Consider the following 16,521-nt stretch of genomic DNA (forward strand, 5'->3'; position numbering starts at 1 on the left):
ACCCAGTTACCGGTCCATCACTACCCCCTGTTCCCTCAATGCCTGATTTAAGATTCTCCTCTCGACAGAGACTTCACCCACACGTCGAGTAGATTTCACATTTCTGGAATGATGCTGATATTCAGGTGCTCGATGAACCCAGTGGTTCAAAGGTAGTTCATCCCTCAGGAAATGTATGTGTGTGTGTTTATATGTGTGTGTATGTATGTATGCGTGTGTGTATGTGTGTGTGGGTGTTTATATGTGTGTGTATGTATGTATGTGTGTGTGTATGTATGCGAGTGTGTGTGTGTGTTTATATCTGTGTATATCTGTGTATGTGTGTATGAGTGTGTATGTATGTGTGTATATATGTGTCTGTGTGTGTGTATGTATGTGTATGAGTGTGCACATGTGTGTATGTACGTATGTGTGTCTGAGTGTGTGCATGTGTGTGTATATATGTGTGTATATATTGTAGCCACCTAAAATGGCTGATTCCCGATTAATTTGGCCAAAACCCGATCTAAAATGGCTACCTGAAAAGGCTGATGGGAAAAGCAGCCAACAGGGCACAAACGGACAGCTGCAGACAGAATAGCGTATTCGGCTCTGGGGCAGTCGGCCCAGATCGATACCTGCGACCATTAGCAGCTCATCAACCCAGACATCTGCAGTTTAATCGGCTATCCCCGGGAACAATTGCAACATATTAGCAATTGAATGCCGGGCCAGACCTCTCGGCGCCAGCAGTGGCCGAGACAAAGACAGGTGAACGACCACCCCCCGATCAAGGAATCGCCCCATTATTGGAGCATATCGAACCCAGTGATTGGGAACAAGTCCAATCACTTGGGACTCAGGGTCAAGGTCCGCCCTGAGAGGCGGGAAGCCCCTGGCCCCTATAAAAATAGGGGCCAATTTCAGATCGACCCCTCTCTCTCCCTTCTTCTCCTGCTCGCAACCTTCGCAAGAACATCGACCAGAAACTGTAAGTTTGACTCCAGCGATCGCTACCCGATAGAGACTCCTAGCCATCGACCCGTATCAGCCTTTGAATCCCGCAGGCCAGACCCAATTCGATAAGCCATTCGTTTCCCTGACCTGGTGGGCCATCCCCAAAAGTTAAGTATTGGCCAGTAGCGGTAGGTAGTGATCTAGAAAGTAGTATTATTGTATGAACATTTATTGCTGTATATAATAAATGACCGTTGATTTTGATCTTACTAAGCGGTGTGCTGTCTTATTAATCATAACTTGAGCTTGAACCACTTGGCGGTATCAGAAAGATACCTGCCGACTCGTGAGCAAAGGTGACATAATTAAAGGTAATAAAACTAAGGCTAATAAGAGCAACAATATGTGTGTATGTATATGTGTGTGTGTATTTGTATGTGTGCATGTATGTGTCTGTGCTTACATGTGTGTGTGTGTGTCTGTATGTGTGTGTGTATCTGTGTATGCCAGTGTGTATGTGTATCTGTGTAAGTGTGTGTATATGTATGTGTGTGTTTGTGTGTATGTATTTGTGTGTATATGTATGTATGTATGTATATGTGTACGTATGTGTGTATGAGTGTGTTTTTGTGTGTGTATGTATGTCTGTGCATATGTGTATGTGTGGGTGTATCTGTGTATGTGTGTGTATGCTTGTGTGTATTTATATGTGCGTGTGCATGTACGTGTGTGTATGTGTTTGTATGAGTGTGCGCATGTGTATGTATGCGTGTGTATGAATGTGTGCGTATATATATGTGTATGTATATGTGTGTGTATCTGTGTATGTGAGTGTTTGTGTGTGTGTATGTATGTGTGTATGTATGTGCCCTTGTGTATGTGTGTGTGTATGTCTGTGCTTGTGTGTGTATGTATCTGAATATGTGTGTGTGTATCTGTGTATGTATGCCAGTGTGTGTGTAATGCTGTGTGTATCTGTGTATGTGTATATATGTATGACTGTATATATGTGTGTGTCTATGTGTATGAGTGTGTTGTGTATGCATGTGTATATGTACTTTAAAAAAAAATTAAAATACCCAAATCATTTTTTCCAATTAAGGGGCAATTTAGCGCAGCCAATCCACCTAGCCTGCACATTTTTAGGCTGTGGGGACGAAACCCATGAAAACAGGGGGCGAATGTGCAAACTCCTCATGGACAGTGAGCCAAAGCCGGGATCGAATCTGGGACCTCAGCGCCTTGAGGCAGCAGTGCTAACCACTGCGCCACCATGCTTCCCTATATGTGTGTATGTACGTGTGTGTGTGTTTGTATGTGTGTCTCTGTGTGTGTATGTGTATGTATGTATGTATCTGTGCTTGTGTGTGTATCTGAATGTGTTTGTGTATCTGTGTGTGTATGTGTGTGTGTATCTGTGTGCATATGTATGTGTGTGTATGTATGTGTGTAGGCCTGTGTATGTGTGTACCTGTGTGTTTGTGTGTATGTATGTGTGTGTATCTGTGTATGTGTGTGTGTATCAGTGTGTTGTTTATGTATGCGTGTACGTACTTTAAAAAAAAATAAACTTAAAGTACCCAATTCATTTTTTCCAATTAAGGAACAATTTAGCGCAGCCAATTCACCAATTCTGCACATCTTTGGGTTGTGGGGCCGGAACTCACGCAAAGCTGGGGAGACTGTGCAAACTCCACACGGTCAGTGACCCAGAGCCGGGATCAAACCTGGGACCTCAGCCACTTGAGGCTGCAGTGCAAACCACTGTGCCACCGCGCTTCCCTATATGTGTGTATGTGTGTGTATGTATGTGTCTGTGTGTATGTATGTGTCTCTGTGTGTATACCTGTGTATGTATGGGTGCGTATGTCTGTGTGCATGTATGTGTCTGTATATCTGTGTATGTGTGTGTGTGTGTGTGTATGAGTGTATTTTTGTGTGTATATGCCTGTGTGTACGTATGTGTGTGTGTGCGTGTTTTTGTGTGTGTGTGTGTGTATGTATATATGTGTCTGTGTGTTTGTATGAGTGTGCGCATGTGTGTGTGTACGTATGTGTGTGTGAGTGTGGGCATGTGCGTGTCTATACGTGTGTGTATATATGTGTGTATGTATATGTATGTGTGTGCGTATTTGTGTGTGTGTGTATGTATGTGTCTGTGCTTACATGTGTGTGTGCTTCTGTGTATGTGTGCATGTATGCAAGTGTGTATGTGTATCTGTGTATGTCTTCTTATAGCATTTACAGTGCAGAAGGAGGCCATTCGGCCCATCGAGTCTGCACCGGCTCTTGGAAAGAGCACCCTACCCAAGGTCAACACTTCCACCCTATCCCCATAACCCAGTCACCCCACCCAACACTGAGGGCAATTTTGGACACTAAGGGCAATTTATCATGCCCAATCTACCTAACCTGCACATCTTTGGACTGTGGGAGGAAACCGGAGCACCCGGAGGAAACCCACGCACACACGGGGAGGATGTGCAGACTCCGCACAGTCGCAAGGGAGCCTAGCAGCTGCACCGAGGCATGGACGGGATGTGTGTATATGCTTGTGTGTATGTATCTGTGTGTATTTGTATGTGTGTGTATCTGTGTATGTATGGTGTGTATGAATGTTTTTGTGTGTCTATTTGTGTGTATGTATCTCTGTGCGTATTTGTGTGTGTATGTATGTCTGTATACGTATGTGTCTGTGTGTATGTGCCTGTGTGTGTATGTATGTGTGCATGCATGTGCATGTGTGGGTGTATCTGTGTATATGTGTGTGTATATGTGTATTTATATGTGTGTGTATGTATGAGTGTGCGCGTAGAGATATGTGTGTATGTATATGTGTGTGTATCTGTGTATGTGAGTGTTTATGTGTGTATGTATGTGCTTGTGTGTGTATGTATCTGAATATGTGTGTGTATCTGTGTGTGTATATGTGTGTGTGTATGCCAGTGTGTGTATGTCTGTGTGTATCCGTGTATGTGTGTGCATATGTATGAGTGTGTATATATGTGTGTGTGTATGAGTGTGTTGTGTATGTATGTGTAAATGTACTTTTTAAAAAAAAATTAAAGTACCCAAATCATTTTTTCCAATTAAGGGGCAATGCAGCGCAGCCAATCCACCTATCCTGCACATTTTTAGGTTGTGGGATGAAACCCACGAAAACAGGGGGCGAATGTGCAAACGCCTCATGGACAGTGACACAAAGCCAGGATCGAATCTGGAACCTCAGCGCCTTGAGGCAGCAGTGCTAACCACTGCACCACCGTGCTTGACTATATGTGTGTATGTACGCGTGTGTGTGTATGTGTCTGTGTGTGTGTATATCTGTGTATGTATGTGTGTAAATGTGTATGTATGTGTCTGTGCTTGTGTGTGTGTATCTCAATATGTGTTTGTGTATCTGAGTGTGTATGTGTGTGTATATGTATGTGTGTATGTATGTGTGTGTATGTACGTATGAGTCTCTGTGTGTGTATCTGTGTATGTATGTGTGTAGATGTGTGTGTGTGTATGTATGTGTCTGTGCTTGTGTGTGTGTATCTCAATATGTGTTTGTGTATCTGAGTGTGTATGTGTGTGTATATGTATGTGTGTATGTATGTGTGTGTATGTACGTATGAGTCTGTGTGTGTGTATCTGTGTATGTATGTGTGTAGATGTGTGTGTGTGTATGTATGTGTCTGTGCTTGTGTGTGTGTATCTCAATATGTGTTTGTGTATCTGAGTGTGTATATGTATGTGTGTATGCAAGCCTGTGTATGTGTGTGTGTGTTTGTGTATGTATGTGTATCTGTGTGTGTGTGTTTGTGTATCTGTGATGTGTGTGTGTATTAGTGTGTTGTGTATGTGTGTAGGCACTTTAAAAATAAACTTAAAGTACCCAATTCATTTTTTCCAATTAAGGGGCAATTTAGCGTAGCCAATCCACCAATTCTGCACATCTTTGAGTTGTGGGGCCGAAACCTACGCAAACACGGAGACAGTGACCCAGAGCTGGGATCAAACCTGGGACCACAGCCCCTTGAGGCAGCAGTGATAACCACTGTGCCACCATGCTTCCCTAATGTGTGTATGTGTGTATGTATGTGTCTCTGTGTGTGTATCTGTATGTATGGGTGTGTATGTCTGTGTGCACGTATGTGTCTGTGTGTGTATGTCTGTATGTGTGTGTGTATGTCTGTGCATGAGTGTGTTTTTGTGTGTATGTGTGTGTATATGCCTGTGTGCCTGTGTGCGTATGTATGTGTGTGTATGTATGTGTGTGTGTATGTATGTGTGTGTGTGTGTGTCTGTATGTGTTTCTGTGTGTATCTGTGTATGTTTGGGTATGTGTGTACGTGTGTGTGTATGAGTGTGTTTTTGTGTGTGTAGATGCCTGTGTGAACGTATGTGTATGTGTGTATGTATGTGTATGAGTGTTTTTTGTGTGTATGTGTGTATATGTATGTGTGAACATATATGTCTGTGCACATCTGTGTATGTGTGTGTATATGTGTGTGTCTGTGTGTATCTGTATGTGTGTGTATATGTAAGAGTGTATTAGTGTGTGTGTGTATGTCTGTGTGCATGTATGTGTCTGCCTGTGTGAATGTGTGTGTGCCTGTGCATGGATGTGTCTGTGCGCATGTATGTGTGTGTATGAGTGTGTTTTTGTGTGTGTATGTCTGTGTGTATGAATGTGTCTGTGTGTTTTTGTGTGTATCTGTGTATGTACATATCTGTGTATGTGCATCTGTGTGTGTATGTTTACATGTGTGTATGTGTGTGTGTATCTGTGTATGTGTGTGTATATCGAGCATACACGCCATGTGCTGACATTCCGAGGTAGGGCTTTGGTTGCTTGTTCACATAGTCACGGTAGCACAGTGTCAGTGTGGGTTTCCCGGGTCTCCCCGTGTCTGTGTGGGTTCCCTCCGGGTGCTCCGGTTTGCTCCCACAAGTCCCGCCGAAGTGGCCGCACTGTCGTGAACGCCGTCGAGGTTCACGACGGCGCGAAACGGCCCCGGTCCCGACCGATTCAGGCCCTGACAATGGGCTAGAATTGGGGCCGCGTCATCTACACGCGCCAGGCCTTGTCGCTCGCGTAAAAGCGGCCCCGCATAGATGACGCGGCTGGCGCCGCATAACGGGCGTCATCCGCGCATGTGTCCTCACACTCTCCATGTTCCAGTAATTGTACACACTGTATCCCTCACACGCTCCATGTTCCAGTAATTGTACACACTGTGTCCCTCACACGCTCCATGTTGCAGTAATTGTACACAGTGTCCCTCACACCCTCCATGTTCCAGTAATTGTACACACTGTGTCTCTCACACTCTCCATGTTCCAGTAATTGTACACACTGTGTCTCTCACACTCTCCATGTTACAGTAATTGTACACACTGTGTCCGTCACACTCTCCATGTTCCAGTAATTGCACACACTGTGTCCCTCACACTCACCATGTTCCAGTAATTGTACACACTGTGTCCCTCACACTCACCATGTTGCAGTAATTGTACACACTGTGTCCCTCACACACTCACTCTCCATGTTCCAGTAATTGTACACACTGTATCCTCACACTCTCCATGTTCCAGTAATTGTACACACTGTGTCCCTCACACACTCACTCTCCATGTTCCAGTAATTGTACACACTGTGTCCCTCACACGCTCCATGTTCCAGTAATTGTACACACTGTGTCCCTCACACTCACCATGTTGCAGTAATTGTACACACTGTGTCCCTCACACACTCACTCTCCATGTTCCAGTAATTGTACACACTGTGTCCCTCACACTCACCATGTTGCAGTAATTGTACACACTGTGTCCCTCACACACTCACTCTCCATGTTCCAGTAATTGTACACACTGTGTCCCTCACACGCTCCATGTTCCAGTAATTGTACACACTGTGTCCCTCACACTCACCATGTTGCAGTAATTGTACACACTGTGTCCCTCACACACTCACTCTCCATGTTCCAGTAATTGTACACACTGTATCCTCACACTCTCCATGTTCCAGTAATTGTACACACTGTGTCCTCACACTCTCCATGTTCCAGTAATTGTACACACTGTGTCCCTCACACTCTCCATGTTCCAGTAATTGTACACACTGTATCCCTCACACGCTCCATGTTCCAGTAATTGTACACACTGTGTCCCTCACACGCTCCATGTTCCAGTAATTGAACACAGTGTCCCTCACACTCTCACTCTCCATGTTCCAGTAATTGTACACACTGCGTCCCTCACACTCCATGTTCCAGTAATTGTACACACTGTGTCCCTCACACTCTCCATGTTCCAGTAATTGTACACAGTGTCCCTCCCACTCCCACTCTCCATGTTGCAGTAATTGTACACACTGTGGCCCTCACACTCACACTCTCCATGTTCCAGTAATTGTACACAATGTATCCCTCACACTCTCCATGTTCCAGTCATTGTACACACTGTGTCCCTCGCACTCGCCATGTTCCAGTAATTGTACACACTGTGTCCCTAAAGCTCTCACCCTCCATGTTCCAGTCATTGTACACACTGTATCACTCACACTCCATGTTCCAGTAATTGTACACACTGTGTCCTCACACTCTCCATGTTCCAGTAATTGTACACACTGTGTCCCTCACACTCTCCATGTTCCAGTAATTGTACACACTGTATCCCTCACACGCTCCATGTTCCAGTAATTGTACACACTGTCCCTCACATGCTCCATGTTGCAGTAATTGTACACAGTGTCCCTCACACCCTCCATGTTCCAGTAATTGTACACACTGTGTCTCTCACACTCTCCATGTTACAGTAATTGTACACACTGTGTCCCTCACACTCACCATGTTGCAGTAATTGTACACACTGTGTCCCTCACACACTCACTCTCCATGTTCCAGTAATTGTACACACTGTATCCCTCACGCGCTCCATGTTCCAGTAATTGAACACAGTGTCCCTCACACTCTCACTCTCCATGTTCCAGTAATTGTACACACTGTGTCCCTCACACTCTCCATGTTCCAGTAATTGTACACACTGTGTCCCTGACACTCACCATGTTCCAGTAATTGTACACACTGTGTCTCCCACACTCCATGTTCCAGTAATTGTACACACTGTGTCCCTCACACTCACCATGTTCCAGTAATTGTGCACACTGTGTCCCTCACACTCTCACTCTCAATGTTCCAGTAATTGTACACACTGTGTCCCTCACTCTCCCACTCTCCATGTTCCAGTAATTGTGCACACTGTGTCCCTCATACTCTCCATGTTCCAGTAATTGTGCACACTGTGTCCCTCGCACTTTCACTCTCCGTGTTCCAGTAATTGTGCACACTGTGTCCCTCACACTCTCCATGTTCCAGTAATTGTGCACACTGTGTCCCTCATACTCTCCATGTTCCAGTAATTGTGCACACTGTGTCACTCGCACTCTCACTCTCCGTGTTCCAGTAATTGTGCACACTGTGTCCCTCATACTCTCCATGTTCCAGTAATTGTGCACAATGTGTCACTCGCACTCTCACTCTCCGTGTTCCAGTAATTGTACACATTATGTCCCTCACACTCAAAATGTTCCAGTAATTGTGCACACAGTGTCCCTCACACTCTCACTCTCCATGTTCCAATAATTGTACACACTGTGTCCCTCAAACTCTCACTCTCCGTGTTCCAGTTATTGTGCACACTGTGTCCCTTACAATCTCCATGTTCCAGTAATTGTACACACTGTGTATCTCACACGCTCCATGTTCCAGTAATTGTACACACTGTGTCCCTCACACTCTCCATGAACCAGTAATTGTACACACTGTGTCCCTCACACTCTCACTCTCCATGTTGCAGTAATTGTACACACTGTGTCCCTCACACTCTCCATGTTCCAGTAATTGTACACACTGTGTCCCTCTCACTCTCCATGTTCCAGTAATTGTACACACTGTGTCCCTCACACTCCATTTTCTAGTAATTGTACACACTGTCTTGCTCACACTCCATGTTCCAGTAATTGTACACACAGTGTCCCTCACACTCCATGTTCCAGTAATTGTACACACTGTGTCCCTCACACTCTCCATGTTCCAGTAATTGTACACACTGTGTCCCTCACACTCCAATTTCCAGTAATTGTACACACTGTCCCTCACACTCCCACTCTCCATGTTGCAGTAATTGTACACACTGTGGCCCTCACACTCACACTCTCCATGTTCCAGTAATTGTACACAATGTGTCCCTCACACTCTTCATGTTCCAGTCATTGTACACACTGTGTCCCTCGCACTCTCCATCTTCCAGTAATTGTACACGCTGTGTCCCTCAAACTCTCACCCTCCATGTTCCAGTCATTGTACACACTGTATCACTCACACTCCATTTTCCAGTAATTATACACACTGTGTCCCTCACACTCTCCATGTTCCAGTAATTGTACACACTGTGTCCCTCAAACTCTCCATGTTCCAGTAATTGTACACACAGTGTCCCTCACACTCCATGTTCCAGTAATTGTACACACTGTGTCCCTCACACTCTCCATGTTCCAGTAATTGTACACACAGTGTCCCTCACACTCCATGTTCCAGTAATTGTACACACTGTGTCTCTCACACACTCCGTGTTACAGTAATTGTACACACTGTGTCCCTCACACTCTCCATGTTCCAGTAATTGTACACACTGTGTCATTCACACGCTCCATGTTCCAGTAATTGTACACACTGTGTCCCTCACACTCACCATGTTGCAGTAATTGTACACACTGTGTCCCTCACTCTCCATGTTCCAGTAATTGTACACACTGTGTCCCTCACACTCTCCATGTTCCAGTAATTGTACACACTGTGTCCCTGACACTCACCATGTTCCAGTAATTGTTCACACTGTGTCTCCCACACTCCATGTTCCAGTAATTGTACACACTGTGTCCCTCACACTCAACATGTTCCAGTAATTTTGCACACTGTGTCCCTCACACTCTCACTCTCCATGTTCCAGTAATTGTACACATTGTGTCCCTCACTCTCCCACTCTCCATGTTCCAGTAATTGTGCACACTGTGTCCCTCATACTCTCCATGTTCCAGGAATTGTACACACTGTGTCCCTCGCACTCTCACTCTCCGTGTTCCAGTAATTGTGCACACTGTGTCCCTCACACTCTCCATGTTCCAGTAATAGTACACACTATGTCCCTCACACTCTAAATGTTCCAGTAATTGTGCAAACTGTGTCCCTCACACTCTCACTCTCCATGTTCCAATAATTGTACACACTGTGTCACTCACACTCTCACTCTCCGTGTTCCAGTTATTGTGCACACTGTGTCCCTTACACTCTCCATGTTCCAGTAATTGTACACACTGTGTATCTCACACGCTCCATGTTCCAGTAATTGTACATACTGTGTCCCTCACACTCACCATGTTCCAGTAATTGTACACACTGTGTCCCTCACACTCTCCATGATCCAGTAATTGTACACACTGTGTCCCTTACACTCTCCATGTTCCAGAAATTGTACACACTGTGTCCCTCACACTCAACATGTTCCAGTAATTGTGCACACTGTGTCCCTCACTCTCCCACTCTCCATGTTCCAGTAATTGTGCACACTGTGTCCCTCATACTCTCCATGTTCCAGTAATTGTGCACACTGTGTCCCTCGCACTCTCACTCTCCGTGTTCCAGTAATTGTGCACACTGTGTCCCTCACACTCTCCATGTTCCAGTAATTGTGCACACTGTGTCCCTCATACTCTCCATGTTCCAGTAATTATGCACACTGTGTCACTCGCACTCTCACTCTCCGTGTTCCAGTAATTGTGCACACTGTGTCCCTCACACTCTCCATGTTACAGTAATAGTACACACTATGTCCCTCACACTCTAAATGTTCCAGTAATTGTGCACACTGTGTCCCTCACACTCTCACTCTCCATGTTCCAATAATTGTACACACTATGTCCCTCACACTCTAAATGTTCCAGTAATTGTGCACACTGTGTCCCTCACACTCTCACTCTCCATGTTCCAGTCATTGTACACACTGTGTCCCTCGCACTCTCCATCTTCCAGTAATTGTACACGCTGTGTCCCTCAAACTCTCACCCTCCATGTTCCAGTCATTGTACACACTGTATCACTCACACTCCATTTTCCAGTAATTATACACACTGTGTCCCTCACACTCTCCATGTTCCAGTAATTGTACACACTGTGTCCCTCACACTCTCCATGTTCCAGTAATTGTACACACTTTATCCCTCACACGCTCCATGTTCCAGTAATTGTACACACTGTGTCCCTCACACGCTCCATGTTGCAGTAATTGTACACAGTGTCCCTCACACCCTCCATGTTCCAGTAATTGTACACACTGTGTCCCTCACACGCTCCATGTTCCAGTAATTGTACACACTGTGTCCCTCACACTCACCATGTTGCAGTAATTGTACACACTGTGTCCCTCACTCTCCATGTTCCAGTAATTGTACACACTGTGTCCCTCACACTCTCCATGTTCCAGTAATTGTACACACTGTGTCCCTGACACTCACCATGTTCCAGTAATTGTACACACTGTGTCTCCCACACTCCATGTTCCAGTAATTGTACACACTGTGTCCCTCACACTCAACATGTTCCAGTAATTGTGCACACTGTGTCCCTCACACTCTCACTCTCCATGTTCCAGTAATTGTACACACTGTGTCCCTCACTCTCCCACTCTCCATGTTCCAGTAATTGTGCACACTGTGTCCCTCATACTCTCCATGTTCCAGTAATTGTGCACACTGTGTCCCTCGCACTCTTGCTCTCCTTGTTCCAGTAATTGTGCACACTGTGTCCCTCACACTCTCCATGTTCCAGTAATAGTACACACTATGTCCCTCACACTCTAAACGTTCCAGTAATTGTGCAAACTGTGTCCCTCACACTCTCACTCTCCATGTTCCAATAATTGTACACACTGTGTCACTCACACTCTCACTCTCCCTGTTCCAGTTATTGTGCACACTGTGTATCTCACACGCTCCATGTTCCAGTAATTGTACATACTGTGTCCCTCACACTCCCGATGTTCCAGTAATTGTACACACTGTGTCCCTCACACTCTCCATGATCCAGTAATTGAGCACACTGTGTCCCTCACACTCTTCATGTTCCAGTAATTGTACACAGTGTCCCTCACACCCTCACTCTCCATGTTCCAGTAATTGTACACACTGTGTCCCTCACAGTCTCACTCTCCATGTTCCAGTAATTGTACACATTGTGTCCCTCACACTCACCATGTTCCAGTAATTGTACACACTGTGTCTCCCACACTCCATGTTCCAGTAATTGTACACACTGTGTCCCTCACACTCAACATGTTCCAGTAATTGTGCACACTGTGTCCCTCACACTCTCACTCTCCATGTTCCAGTAATTGTACACACTGTGTCCCTCACTCTCCCACTCTCCATGTTCCAGTAATTGTGCACACTGTGTCCCTCATACTCTCCATGTTCCAGTAATTGTGCACACTGTGTCCCTCGCACTCTCGCTCTCCGTGTTCCAGTGATTGTGCACACTGTGTCCCTCACACTCTCCATGTTCCAGTAATAGTACACATTATGTCCCTCACACTCTAAATGTTCCAGTAATTGTGCAAACTGTGTCCCTCACACTCTCACTCTCCATGTTCCAATAATTGTACACACTGTGTCCATCACACTCTCACTCTCCGTGTTCCAGTAATTGTGCACAGTGTCCCTCACACTCACCATGTTCCAGTAATTGTACACACTGTGTCCCTCACACTCTCCATTTTCCAGTAATTGTACACACTGTGTCCCTCACACTCTCCATGTTCCAGTAATTGTACACACTGTGTCCCTCACACTCACCATGTTCCAGTAATTGTACACATTGTGTCCCTCACACTCACCATGTTCCAGTAATTGTACACACTGTGTCCCTCACACAGGACCGGTTCCACTACCTCCGAGAACTTCTTGTAAAACTCTACTGGGTATCCATCCGGTCCCGAGCTTTCCCCGACTGCATGGCCTTTAGGCTCCCCAATACCTCCTCTGCTCTAATCGGGGGCCCCAGCCCGTCCACTAGTCCCCTGCCTTCTTTTGGGAAGGTTAGTCCATCCAGGAACCTTTTCATCTCCTCCGGCTCTTCCGGGGGTTCTGGAGTGTACAGCTTACTGTAGAAGTCCCAAAATACCTTATTCAGTCCTGCCGGGTCCTCCACTCTGCTCCCCTCCCCATCAGCCACTCTACTTATTTTCCTGGCCACCTCCCTCTTCCTGAGTTGCTGCGCTAGCAATCTGCTGGCCTTCTCCCCATGCTCATACACCACTCTCCTCGCCTTCCTAAGTTGTTCCACGGCCCTACTCGTGGATAGCACCTCCAGTTCCGCCTGCAATCTCCGTCTCGCCCCCCGGGGACCCCGCATGCTCCTCGTCTATCCGGTGAATTTCCCTAACCAATCTGTCCATTTCTGCTCTGTCCGCCCCGACCCTGTGAGACCGAATTGAGATCAGCTCACCCCTCACTACTGCCTTCAGCGCCTCCCACAGGGTCGCTGCTGAAACCTCCCCTGTATCGTTCACCTGCAAGTAATTTTGCATACACTTCCGAAGTCTCTCACATATCCCCTCCTCCGACAACAGTCCTACGTCTAACCTCCATTGCGGGCGTTGGTAATTCGCCCCCCCCGACCTGCAGGTCCACCCAGTGCGGGACATGGTCCGAAATAGTGATCGCCGAGTATTCCGTATTCTTTCCCTCCCCTCCACAGTCCCTGCTCACAATAAAAAAATCAATCCTAGAATATACTTTATGAACATGAGAATAAAACGAGTAGCCCCGTCCCATCGGCTGTCTGGCTCTCCATGGGTCCACAGCCCCCATTTGCTCCATGAACCCTTTCAGCTCCCTTGCCATTGCTGGGAGTCTGCCCGTTCTGGGACATGACCGGTCCAGCCCCGGGTCGAGGACCGTATTAAAGTCCCCTTCCCCCTCATTATCAACTTACGTGAGCCTAGATCCGGGATCTTCCCCAGCACTCTTTTGATAAAGTCAACATCGTCCCGGTTCGGCGCATATATATTCACCAGCACCACTCTCCTCCCCTCCAGCTTGCCCCTTACCATAAGCAATCTGCCCCCGCCGTCTGCGACTAGGCCCTCCTCCTCAAATTGAACCCACTTATTGATCATAATTGCTACTCCCCTGGACTTAGAATCCAAGTCCGAGCGGAAGACCTGGCTGATCCAGCCCCTCCTTAGCCTAGTCTGTTCAGAAACTTTCAGATGAGTCTCCTGCAACATAATTACTTCCGCCTTTAGAGCCCACAAATGCGCGAACACACGTGCCCTTTTAACTGGCCCATTTAGTCCCCTGACATTCCAGGTGATCAGCCTGGTTGGGAGGCAGAACCCCCCACCCCGCCGGTCAGCCATAACTTTTCTTGGGCCCGCCCTCGGCCCATGCGCCGTGCCATTCCTGGCTCGCCTCTTGGCTGCCTCCATCCTCGACCTCCTTTCCATTACCTACTTCAGATCACCCGTCAGCAAAATAACTCCTCCCCCACCCCTAGCAACATCCCCCGATAACCCCACCCTTGCCATTCACTGGCTGTATTCCCCCCCCCCCGCCCCCCGCACTTGACTCCCTTGACTAGCCAATCTGCTAGCCCGGTGACTCATCGCTCCGGCGCCCCTAGTCTCACTCCCATCGTTTACCCGACCACTCCCCAGCACACCGTTCCCCACTCCGACCCACTGGAGCAGTCTCACTAAGATGGGAAAGATCAAACAAGATGTAAACATCAAACAGCAACGCGAGGCTGCTCCAGGTACAATACAGTTCCAGCTGTGTACACAGAAAAGTGTTAACCAACATCCCTTTTTGAGCACCAAAAAGAAAAAAATATATATATATATAACACCGCAATACAAGGAAAAAGACCATTCGAGAGGGGGGGGGGGGGTGGATACCCTCCCCCCACATCTCCCACAGGCAAAAACTGCCCTCAAAAAAATACACAAGGCACCTTTAAAGCAGTAAACAGTCAACCTGCAGTCCAGGCACAGTAAGCGTCCCTTCAACCAGTAATTCTCGGACCCTAGCTTGCGTCCGTGGGACCTTTTTCGAGACCAACCCTAGATCCCTCACAAAGTCCATCGCTTCTTCGGGCTCGGAGAAGTAGTGGTGTTGGCCCTGATGCGTATCCCAAAGACGGGCCGTGAAGAGCAGACCAAACTTCACATGCTTTTTGAACACCTCCTTAACTTGTTGCAAAGGCTGCTCGCCGCCTGGTCACCTCCTGGCTTAGGTCCTGGTAAATGCGAAGGACATGTTATTCCACGTGCTGCTCAACGCTCTTTGCGCACTGCAGCACATGCTCCTTCTCGACAAACCTGTGGAACCTAATCACCATCGGACGGGGGGTGGGGGGGGGGGGGGGGGTGGGGGCACCTGACTCGCCTGTACTCTGTGTGCCCCCTCCAGCTCCGGCGGTCGCGGACAGGCCTCAGCCCCCATCAGCTGCATCAACAGATCCGCCACGAACGCTATGGCATCAGCTCCCTCTGCCCCCTCCGGGAGGCCGATGATCCTCCGATTTTGTCTACGGGCTGTATTTTCCAGTTCCTCTACTCTGTCCAGCAGTCTTCTCTGTCTCTCCTTCAACCCGTCGACTTCTAGCGCAGCAATCATCTGCGCGTCCGCCTGCTCCTCCACCGCCTCCCCCAGCTCCTTAACTTTTTTCGTCCTGGGCATCCAGTCTCTGGTTCAGCTGATCCACTGCCTTCTGAAGTGGGTCCAGGTATTCCGCTTCAACGATTCAAAACTGCTTTTTATCACCTGCAGCATGTTTTCCAGCGCCTGCTGGATCGCCGGGTCCGAGGTCCGCAGGTCAGCCATCTTTGCTCCCGGGTCAGCTTCCCCTGCACCTTGTCTTTGTCCCTTCCTCTCCCGTTTGCGCTGCTTTCTGCTCTCCCGCAGTTCCATGCAGCTCTGCCCGTTCCTCAGCACCTCCGTAGTCGTCTTTCCCGCGCTCCGCAGTCCCGCAAAACCGGGGAACCAGGTTGTCAAATCCCGCCGGAGTGAGAGCCCCCGAATGTGCGGCTCACTCACTCATTGCCGCCACCGGAAGTTCTCTTCCTTTCCAAGGAGCACGTCTGCTGATGGTATGGTCATGGGCCCTCACTAGTGTTAAGGAATGGCCTCTTTGAACAATTGTTGTTGTGGATATTTTGTATTTTTGTTGTGCTGAGGTTTGCAAGGTGAGACCGGATTCTGGAATGACACGGGCAGGTCTCCTATCCAAGAAAAGGATGCTAGAAGGAGCCTTTGGTGCCTCTGACAGTGCAGCGCTCCCTCAGTACTGACCCTGACAGTGCGGCACTCCCTCAGTACTGACCCTCTGACAGTGCAGCACTCCCTCAGTACTGATCCTCTGACAGTGCGGCACTCCCTCAGTACTGACCCTCTGACAGTGCAGCACTCCCTCAGTACTGACCCTCTGACAGTGCAGCACTCCCTCAGTACTGACCCTCTGACAGTGCAGCGCTCCCTCAGTA

Source organism: Scyliorhinus torazame, chromosome 4, assembly GCF_047496885.1.
Source record: "Scyliorhinus torazame isolate Kashiwa2021f chromosome 4, sScyTor2.1, whole genome shotgun sequence".
Taxonomy (NCBI): Eukaryota; Metazoa; Chordata; class Chondrichthyes; order Carcharhiniformes; family Scyliorhinidae; genus Scyliorhinus; species Scyliorhinus torazame.